Below are 9,926 nucleotides of genomic sequence, written 5' to 3' on the forward strand. Positions count from 1 at the left end.
CCACTCCTGTGATAGTAACATTAATCCATTCATAAAAGCAGAGGGACATTCAACCCATAGTAACTAAGTAGTGCAAAGAAAGACTAGTGACCAGGGAGCTTCACTACCCTCTCCCACCCCTACTCCCACCCCTGGAGTCACCAAGGCCCACCAGGATGCTAAGCCTCCATCCCCACCCTCCATCAGGGTGTAGTGGGAACAGTGACCCACCAAAAAAAATGTCCATGTCACATCCCTGGAACTTGTGAATGTGACCTAATTTGGAAAAAGGGTCTTTGCAAAGATAATTAAAGATCTCAAGATGAGATCACCCTGAATTATCCTGGTGGCCCTAAATCCAAAAACAAATGTCCTTATAAGAGATACATAGAGGATAGAGACATGGAGAAGAGGAGAAAGCCATGTGAAGACAGAGGTAGAGACTGGAGTTTTACAGCCACAGCCCAGGAACACTTGGAGCCACGAGAAACTGGAAGAAGTGAAAAAGGATTCTCCCCTAGAGCTTTCAGAAGGAGTGTGGCCCTGCTTTCAGACTTCTGGCCTCCAGAGTTATGAGACAAAAAATTTGTTTTTTTAAGCCACTAAATTTGTGGAAATTTGTTATAGTTTCCATTGGAAACTAATATACCCTTTCTGGTGTTAGCAGGGTTCAGCAGGGATCTGAGCCTCCATTCCCACCTGGGTATCAACAAGGTGAAACAAAGAGGTAGGACACGGGCCTAGGTAGCACTCCATTTCCTTGTCACCTCCCCTGTGTCATCAGGTTCCATTGGGGAGGTAAGCTTCCAGTCCCCCTGGGAAGCAAAAAGGATGTGCAAATCAGTGCCCCCCTTTGCCAGGAGGATGTCAGCAGGGCCAGAAGGGGAGCTGAACTGCCACCTCACCCATCTGCAATGAGAGGCAGTCTGTGCTCTACTTTTGCCAGAGTGGTGATGGCAGGGCCCAGTGGAAGGCTAAACCAACACATCCACCCAGTCCTCATACTACACCTGAACAGCAGGACTGCCTGCTAAAAATGAAGATTAAATAGGATCCAGAGGTCTTCAGAAAGAAAAGAGCATTGGAATGGGTAAAAATAAACTGTTCTCGTGAGTATATTAAATCACCTTTGATGGGTGACAAAGGTTTAAAAACAATTCAGTGGAACAGCCTTTCAGCAAATGGTGTTGGAGCAGCTGGACATTCATAGGCCTTGATCTAACCTTACGCTAAGTACAAAAATTTACTTAAAATGGAATATGGAGTTATATGCACAATATAAAACTATAAAATATTTAGAAGAAAAACACAGGATAAAATTTTCAGAACCTACAACTAGGCAGAGATATTACACTTGATACCAAATCAAGATTCTTAACAGAAAAAAATGACAAATTGACCTTAATCAAAGTTAAAAAAGAAAAAAAGGTATACTACGTGAAAGACCTGAGAGGATGATGGAAAGATAAGTGATAGACTGGAAAAAAAAATATTTGCAAGACATTTCCAACAAAGTACTTGTAACTAAAATATATAAAGAGCTTTCAAAACGCAACTGTATAAGAAACAATCTAATTAGGGACAAAGACATGGACATTTCACTAAGATATCCATATCAAAAGATGTTCAGCATCATTGGCCATTAGGTAAAGGCACATATCAGTACAAGCTTACCAGAATAGCTAAGTTTTTTTTTAATAGTGATAACATCAGGTGGTGGTAAGGATTTGGAGAAAATGGATCACTCATACATTGCACCTGGAAATGTGAAACGGTAACTGCCTCTCTGGAAAAGTGCGGCAGTGGCTTGCAAATCAAACAAACACTTACTGTACAACCCAGCAATTGTACTCTTCATCCCATAGAAATGAAAGCATTTACACAAAAACATGTACACAAATGTTGATAGTAGCTTTATTCCAAATAGCCAAAAACTTGAAACAACCCACATGGGTGAAGAGTTAAACTGTGGTAATCCATACACAGAATACTACTAAGTAATAAAAAGAACAAACTATCGATGCACACAACTGGAATCATCTCAGGGGAATAATACTGAATGAAAAAGCCAATCTCATAAGGTTAAATAGTGCATTCTTCCATTTATTTAACATTTTTGAAATGACAAAATGATAGAGATGAACAGAATTAGTGGTTTCTGGGGTTAGGGAGGTAGTGGGAGGAGAAGAAAGAAAGTGGCTGTCGCTTTGAAAGGGTAGCAGGAGGGATCCTTGTGATAAACCTGCCCTGTGCATTGACTGTGGTGTGGTCACATGAATCTATACATGCAATAAAACTGCATAGAATTAACACGCATAAATGAGTGCATGTAAAACTGGTGGTATCTAAATAAAGGCGGTCAAAATTCAAGTGTGGGAACATACAGAAATACCATTCTCATTAAGAGTAATTAGGTCTTTTCATGGCACTCACTTCAAACTCCTTTAGTAATCACCCTCTAGCTTCAGAAGTTTGTCTTCCAGCCTTCTTTGCATGAGAGAGGATGCACAGAAATCTGGGGATTGGGGACCTGTGGGAAGAAGAAGGGCACAGTGGGGGAGAAGCTGGAAGGCACATAAAAAAACCACTACAATTTAAAAGAGCAGCATAACTAAAGGGAGACTGTCTTCTGTTCCCAACTCTCTTCCTAAATCTACTGGGATTCTGAGTGTTATTTTCCCTTTTCTACTGAATGTTTGGCAGACATAATTAAAGTTGTAGTTATACTATGATTTAGAATATGCCTAATTTTGTGAGTATGCAACTTTTACTGTTTTCCAATTTAGACTTTACTCTTAGAAGAATGTGAGCCTTTTAGCCACCCCTAAACATACAAATAACCAAATTATACATTTTATAAAATATATATCCCAAGAAAGATAAAAATCTTGAAATCAGAAAACCAAACATAAGTTTTTTCTTTGTCTTACAGATAGGAAAATTGGATATTTAATTAACCTGTCTCCTATTTAAGGTAAAATGTAAATAATAATAGCAAACAAATTAAAAGGAAATAATACCAGGTATTGTATCTTTGATTCCTTCTCCTTGCCCTGTCATCATCTCCATATATTATGGCATTTTGTCACTTCGATTACTTCTAAATAGCTAGGTATTGCAGAAGGTACCATATATGATAATAACTATCACATAAAACAGAAAGGTTTAAAGGTAAGTAATACTGGCATCCAAATAATATGACAAATAAAAATAATTTAACAATTCTGAACTTAGATTTTTCTATAAATCTTATCTTTCTTACCATATAACTCCTCCAATACTTTCAGATATTCAGACATTAGTGGACTTACCAAAACAAAAATATTTATATTTAACTAAATATAGTCATAAATAGTCTTACCAAGAAATTATCAAGACTATTTATGCCCCATGTCCCTTTTCAATGTCCCTTCTCTACCATGATTTTGGACACATAATATTAATGAATCAGAACAGTAGATTCCATGGCGGGGGGGGACATTATTATATTAGTTAAGAAAATGTTTGGCTGCAAACAACAAAAATATGATTTATAGGGGACATAAATGTTGAGAGGTTTATTGATCTCATACAATAAGTCTGGGAGTCTGCAGTAGAGATCTGACATGATGGCCTAATACTGTCATTAGGGACCAATGCTCTTTACAGCACTCAGTTCTGCCATACTTAGCTTACAGCGTTTGTCTCTCTGGTGGCACTGTACCAGTGCTCTAAGCAGGAAGAAAAAGAGTGAAAGGCAAAAGATATTTTAGCTGAGTTTAGTCCTATTTCATAGCTTTCTTGGGAACCCCCATACCCCAACAAAGATGCTTACATCTCATTAGCCAGAAATGGAACACTGTTCACATCTGGCTGCAAAGGCATCTGGAAAGGTATTCCAGTATCTATAGTAAAAAAAGCAAAGAAGTTCCACTAGAGTGCAGAAAGTAGTACAACTTATATTTATATTTATATTTATTTTTTCAGAAAATTAATTAAGCTTTACTAATACAGAATATGCAGCTTGACTTTACTATCTTATTTATTAAAACTTATTTTGCTATTTCAGTGGTTATTTTAGGGTTTATATTATACATCTCTAACTTACCACAGTCTGTCTTCAAGCTGTAACCCACCACTTCATGTTTAGTTTAAGGGCCTTACAATAATATATTACCATTTATATACTTAAAATTGTATACTTCCCCTCCTGGCCTTTGTACTATTGTTACCTTTTACTCCTACATACATTGTAACCCTCCAATATATTTTTAATAATTTTTATTTTTGTTTTATATAGCCAACTTTTAAAAAGACACTTGGAAATAAGAAACAAAAAAAGCTTTTAAATATACCTACATTTCTGGTGCTCCTCATTTCTGTATGTAGATCTGTATTTCCATCTGGTGTGCTCTTCCTGCCTGTTGGACTTCCTCTAATTTTATGGGTACTGTAGGTCTACTGGGCATGAGTTCTTTCATATGTATGCCTTATGTTCTTATTTTACTTTTTTAAAAAAAGATATTTTTGCTGGGTCTGGAATTCTAAGTTAACAGACTTTCCCCCCACTTCTTTACTTCATTTGAGGATGTTAGACCACTGTCTTCTGGCTTCCAATGTTTTCAAAATTGTTGGTTTTGCTTGTTTTTCTCTAATAGTATGTCTTTTTGAAGGGATGGTGTTTATCACTGGTTTTAAGAGCTCTGATTAGGATATTCCTTGGTATAGTTTTCTTCATGTTTATTGTACTTGGGATTTGCCAAGCTCTTTGGACCTGTGGGTTTATAGTTATCCTCAAATTTGGAAAAATTTCTCCATTGTTTCTTCAAATATTTTTTACATCTCCCACACTCTTCTTTGGGGACTTGAATAAGACATATATTGACCAGGCGCGGTGGCACACACCTGTAATCCCAGCACTTTGGGAGGCCAAAGTGGACGGATCACCTGAGGTCGGGAGTTCGAGACCAGCCTCACTAACAAGGAGAAACCCTCTCTCTACTAAAAATACAAAAAATTAGCCGGGCCTGGTGGTGCATGCCTGTAATTCCAGCTACTCAGGAAGCTGAGGCAGGAGTATCACTTGAACCCGGGAGTGATAAGAGGAGACATATATTAGCCTGCTTGAAGCTGTCTCATAGCTCACAGATGCTCTGTTTATTTTTTTTCTGTTTCCTTCTGAATAATTTATTGCTCTGTCTTCAAGTGTACTAATTTTTTCTCCAGTACTATCTGCTGTTAATTCTATTCAGTGACTGAAATGCAGCATGATACATGAGATATTCAACATTTTATTATAAAACAGGCTTTATTTTTGTTTTGTTTTATTTGAGATGGAGTCTTGCTCTGTCACTCGGGCTGGAGTGCAATGGTGCGATCTTGGTTCACTGCAACCTCTGCCTCCCAGGTTCAGGCGATTCTCCTGTCTCAGCCTCCTGAGTAGGTGGGATTACAGGCATGTGCCACCACGCCAACTTTTTGTATTTTAGTAGACATGGGGTTTCACCATGTTGCCCAGGTTGGTCTCGAACTCCTGAGCTCAGGCAATCCACCCGCCTCGGCCTCCCAAAGTGCTAGGATTACAAGCATGAACCACCCCACCCAGTCCAGGCTCTGTAAACAGGCTTCGTGTTAGATGATTTTGCCCAACTATAGGCCAAAGTGAGTTGTTCTGAGCATGTCTGAGGTAGGCCTAGCTAAGCTATGATGTTTCATAGATGTATTAAATGTATTTAACTCATGATATTTTCAATTTACAATGGCCTTATCTGAGCATAACCACATTGTCAGTCAAGTCACACATATATTTACTAAAGTAGATCACTTCGGGGACCATAAGCCATCTCAAAACTCATTTTAAAAGATTCTATAGTAGGGCCAGGGGCAGTGACTCACGCCTGTAATCTCAGCACTTTGGGAGGCTGAGGTGGGCAGATCACGAGGTCAGGAGTTCAATATCAGCCTGACCAACATGGTGAAATGCCATCTCTACTAAAAATACGAAAATTACCTAGGCGTGGTGGTAGCTGCCTGTAATCCCAGCTACTCAGGGGGCTGAGGCAGGAGAATCACTTGAACCCGGGAGATGGAGGTCGTGGTGAGTCAAGATCACACCATTGCACTCCAGCCTGGGCAACAGAGTGAGACTCCATCTCAAAAAAAAAAAAAAGATACTGTAGTACAATTGGTCTGGTCTTCGTTCAGCGTTCCTAGACACTGAGCTCCTAAAACCCATGGAATTTCCTAAACAACAGGAGTGCCTTCATTATTCATGGTAAGCCCTGAAAGTGTATGCTAATGATGTGACCCACAGTGGGCCCTAGACAGCTAATGCTAACAAGATGATTTAGGATGGAGGTAGCTCATGTCAAAAAAATAACCATGATTAGGGTGTTGAGACTTTGAGCCAGCCTGATGTCCAGGTAGAGGAGGGAAGCTGAAGATTAAGTTCAATCACACAGTAAAGATTTTAATAAATCATGCCTACGTAATGAAACCCCAGAGAAAACACTGGACTTCCTGATTACTTGATATGTTTTATTTCTTGACTTGGATAGTTACACAGTTGTTACTATTACTCATTAACATGTCCATTTATGCTTATGTACTTTTCTATATACAGATTTTAAAATAGAAGTTTTTTAATATTGAAAACAATCCAGATTTGATGGAAGACACAAATCTGCAGATTCAGAATAAACCTAAATCCATGATAAATCTACAGCTAGACATATAATAAAAACTGCACATCTCCAAAGGAAAAGATATTATCTTAGAACAGCTCAAGAGATGTCGGTTCTAAATCTAAAGCTCTAAGGACATAATTTCAGAAAGTATAAAGAATTTTACCTAGAAGGAACATCTGACACACAAGAAAAAAGGTAAGCTCCCACCATGTCCCATCAAAAAAGATAAACGTTTGGGCAAATCTAAACAAACATTGACTATATAAAATACTAATAATATCCAATTTGGAGATTCAATAAAGAACTTGTGGAATTTAATTAGAATTAATGTTATTTCAATACCTTTGTGTTGTTTGGAAAGAGGGTAGCATTTTTAGATGGTTTAAGGATAATCAAAAGTACTTGTAACATTCACATTCCAAATCAGTAAAGGGAAAAATATATGATTAAATAGAAAATCCAGCTGATACCAAAAGACAGGAGGAGAGATAAAGGTGAGAAAGAAGCATAACATAGAAAAAGAAATATGGTAAAAAATAAGATGGCAAAAAATAAATCCAAATAAATTTGTACTTTGGCACTACAATGGAATAGACACTTTTTAAAAGTGTTCTCCCAGTACAAAACACTAGATCTTGGAGAAAACAGACCTCTTAATTCATTGCTGGTTTGTACCATATAAGGAAAATCTCCAGGCCTACATTCAAGACAGAAACTCCCTCTATATTATACACTCAAGACAGATACAGAAAAAAAACTTGAGCTGAAACAAAAGCAAGAAAGCAGCAGGAAGCATCAAGCAAGAAGACAGCTTGAAAGATGGGGTTTATCCCTGAAGGCAGATAGCTTCGGCCTGTTAGTTTGCAATTGACCTGCAGAGACAAAACCTTCAGCTAGTAGTAAGGGTTAGGGAGCTTAAACTTAAGACAAGGCATTGGCATTCAATCAGGATCCTCAAAGGTGAATAGAGTATGCCAAGGAGTTTGTACCACCTCACCCAGAGAAGCAACGAACTCAAATCATACTGAAGGGTAACACACAACTTAGGTCCTCTGTCTTCTCACGGATTAACACATACTCAAGGAAATAAGTCACAATATAGGCAATAAATAATAACCTTAAATGTAAACTTATAAAAACTTAAAATATTGAAATTATCAAAAATATCAAATATTTGACTTTTAAAAATTAGAAATAGACTTACAAGGGACTGTAATCAGTAAATAGGAAGTTAAAAAGAATCAAATGAAAAATATATTTATTGAAATTAAAACCATCATTGTTTTCAACAGCAGGTGAGATGCTACTGAGAAATGAACTAGTAAACAGAAAGATACAGCTGATGAAATTACCCAAAATGCAGTAAAAAGAAACAAGAGGATGAAAAATGTGAGAAATTAAAAGACATGAAGGATACAGTAAGAAAGTTTATCATTTGTATACAGTCCTAGAACAGGGAAGAAATGTTTGAAGAGCTAGTGATTGAGAATTTTACAGAACATGAATTTAAAAATACAGAAAGAAGCCAGTATATGCTAAGAATAAAAAGAAATTCGCACTTCCAAATAATACAGTAAACTTGCAAAACATCAAAAAGAGATAATCTTAAAAACAGAGAAAAAAGATCCCATAAAAAGTTGATTCTGAGACCCAAAAATGTTGAGACTAACTTAAAACCACAAAATAAGTAGCATAACTGTGACACAGCCCCTACATTCTCAATCTATGAAATGTATTTTTAACTATTTTACCTTCTCTTTCTAAGCTGGACAAAACCATTCACTTTGTTTTCTTAGCCATTTTTTCTTAAGACCCTTCTAGGAAGTTCCTGAAATCATTAAAAGGATTATAAAATGTTTTAATGAATTATTTACAAAAAGTTATATATCCCTTCCATAAGTTTAATTACCTTACTGGAATACTTCATGTAAAAAAAAATACTATGTTCCTTGATTCAGAATACTAAATATTTGCATGGTGAACAATTTCTGATGTTCTTGCTCCAAGTTACTTTTCTTGATAACCTCAAACTACCTATTTAAAATCTTCCGTGTTAGCGTATTTTCAAATTCCAAGGAATCCAAAACTAAGTTAAAATTTCAGACCTGGGGCCGGGCGCAATGGCTCACACCTGTAATCCCAGCACTTTGGGAGGCCAAGGTGGGGGATCACCTGAGATCAGGAGTTCAAGAGCATCCTGGCCAATATGGTGAAATGTGGTTTCTACTAAAAATACAAAAATACAAAAATGTGCTGGGTGTGGTAGGGCATGCCTGTAATCCCAGCTGAGGCAGGAGAATTGCTTGAACCTGGGAGATGGAGGTTGCAGTGAGCTGGGATCGCGCCACTGTACTCCACCCTGGGCGACAGAGTGAGGCTCTGTCTCCAGGAAAAAAAAAAAAAAGGAAAGAAAATTTCAGATCTAGAAGAAAGTATTTTTAAGCTACTCTTTGGTTCATATTTGTGTACTTTATTTTTAAAGTCTCTTCTTTATATGTGCAAAAATTATAAACTTGAGACCACGATACTCCCATATTGGTGCTGGGGGATACTTTAATATATTCTATAAACATCCTCTATGTTTTGCAAATTATATAACACATTCTCAATCTTATATCCAATTTTTAGTTTAGCAGGCAAAAGAAGAAGACAGTAACAATGGGAGAAAGAAGACGTCCACCAATTTAGTAATGGTCTATATTTGTGGTTGTTATGACAACCTAATATCATCTCCAAATGTAGGCAAGATACAAAAACATGTAACTCAGTGCTTTTAGGCCCTTCAAACTAGCTGGAAAGAAATGGACTTCTTCCATTATCTAGTATGCTTATAGGCCCATCACCTTGCATTTCTGGTGTCCATCTTTCCCTTAATTTACTTGCATGGAGAGTTCCTTCTACCACTGTTCTCTACAACATACACTGTTCTCTCACTTCAACTCCCCACCCTGGCCCTAGCCAAACCATTCATTCATTCATTCAATGTTTATTGAATGGCCCTTGTGTGCTGTGTATTGTGGTAGATCATTGGTGTATGAAGAAGCATTAATTGAATATAAATTGCTTTGGTATTTTAAAAGTCAACATACTAAATGTAATGTACTTTAGTCAAAACTGTCTATATTTTTAATAGGTTAGTTGGCAGTAGGATTTGCTATTTGGTTATATCCTAACAGGCTGCATTTGAGATATTCCACATATCATAGGAAAAAAAAATGTGTCCTTTACCATAGCAACGATTTGGCTATTTTTTATATACGAGCATATACATCTCCCCACCAA

Source organism: Mandrillus leucophaeus, unplaced genomic scaffold (genome assembly GCF_000951045.1).
Source record: "Mandrillus leucophaeus isolate KB7577 unplaced genomic scaffold, Mleu.le_1.0 Scaffold1030, whole genome shotgun sequence".
Classification (NCBI taxonomy): domain Eukaryota; kingdom Metazoa; phylum Chordata; class Mammalia; order Primates; family Cercopithecidae; genus Mandrillus; species Mandrillus leucophaeus.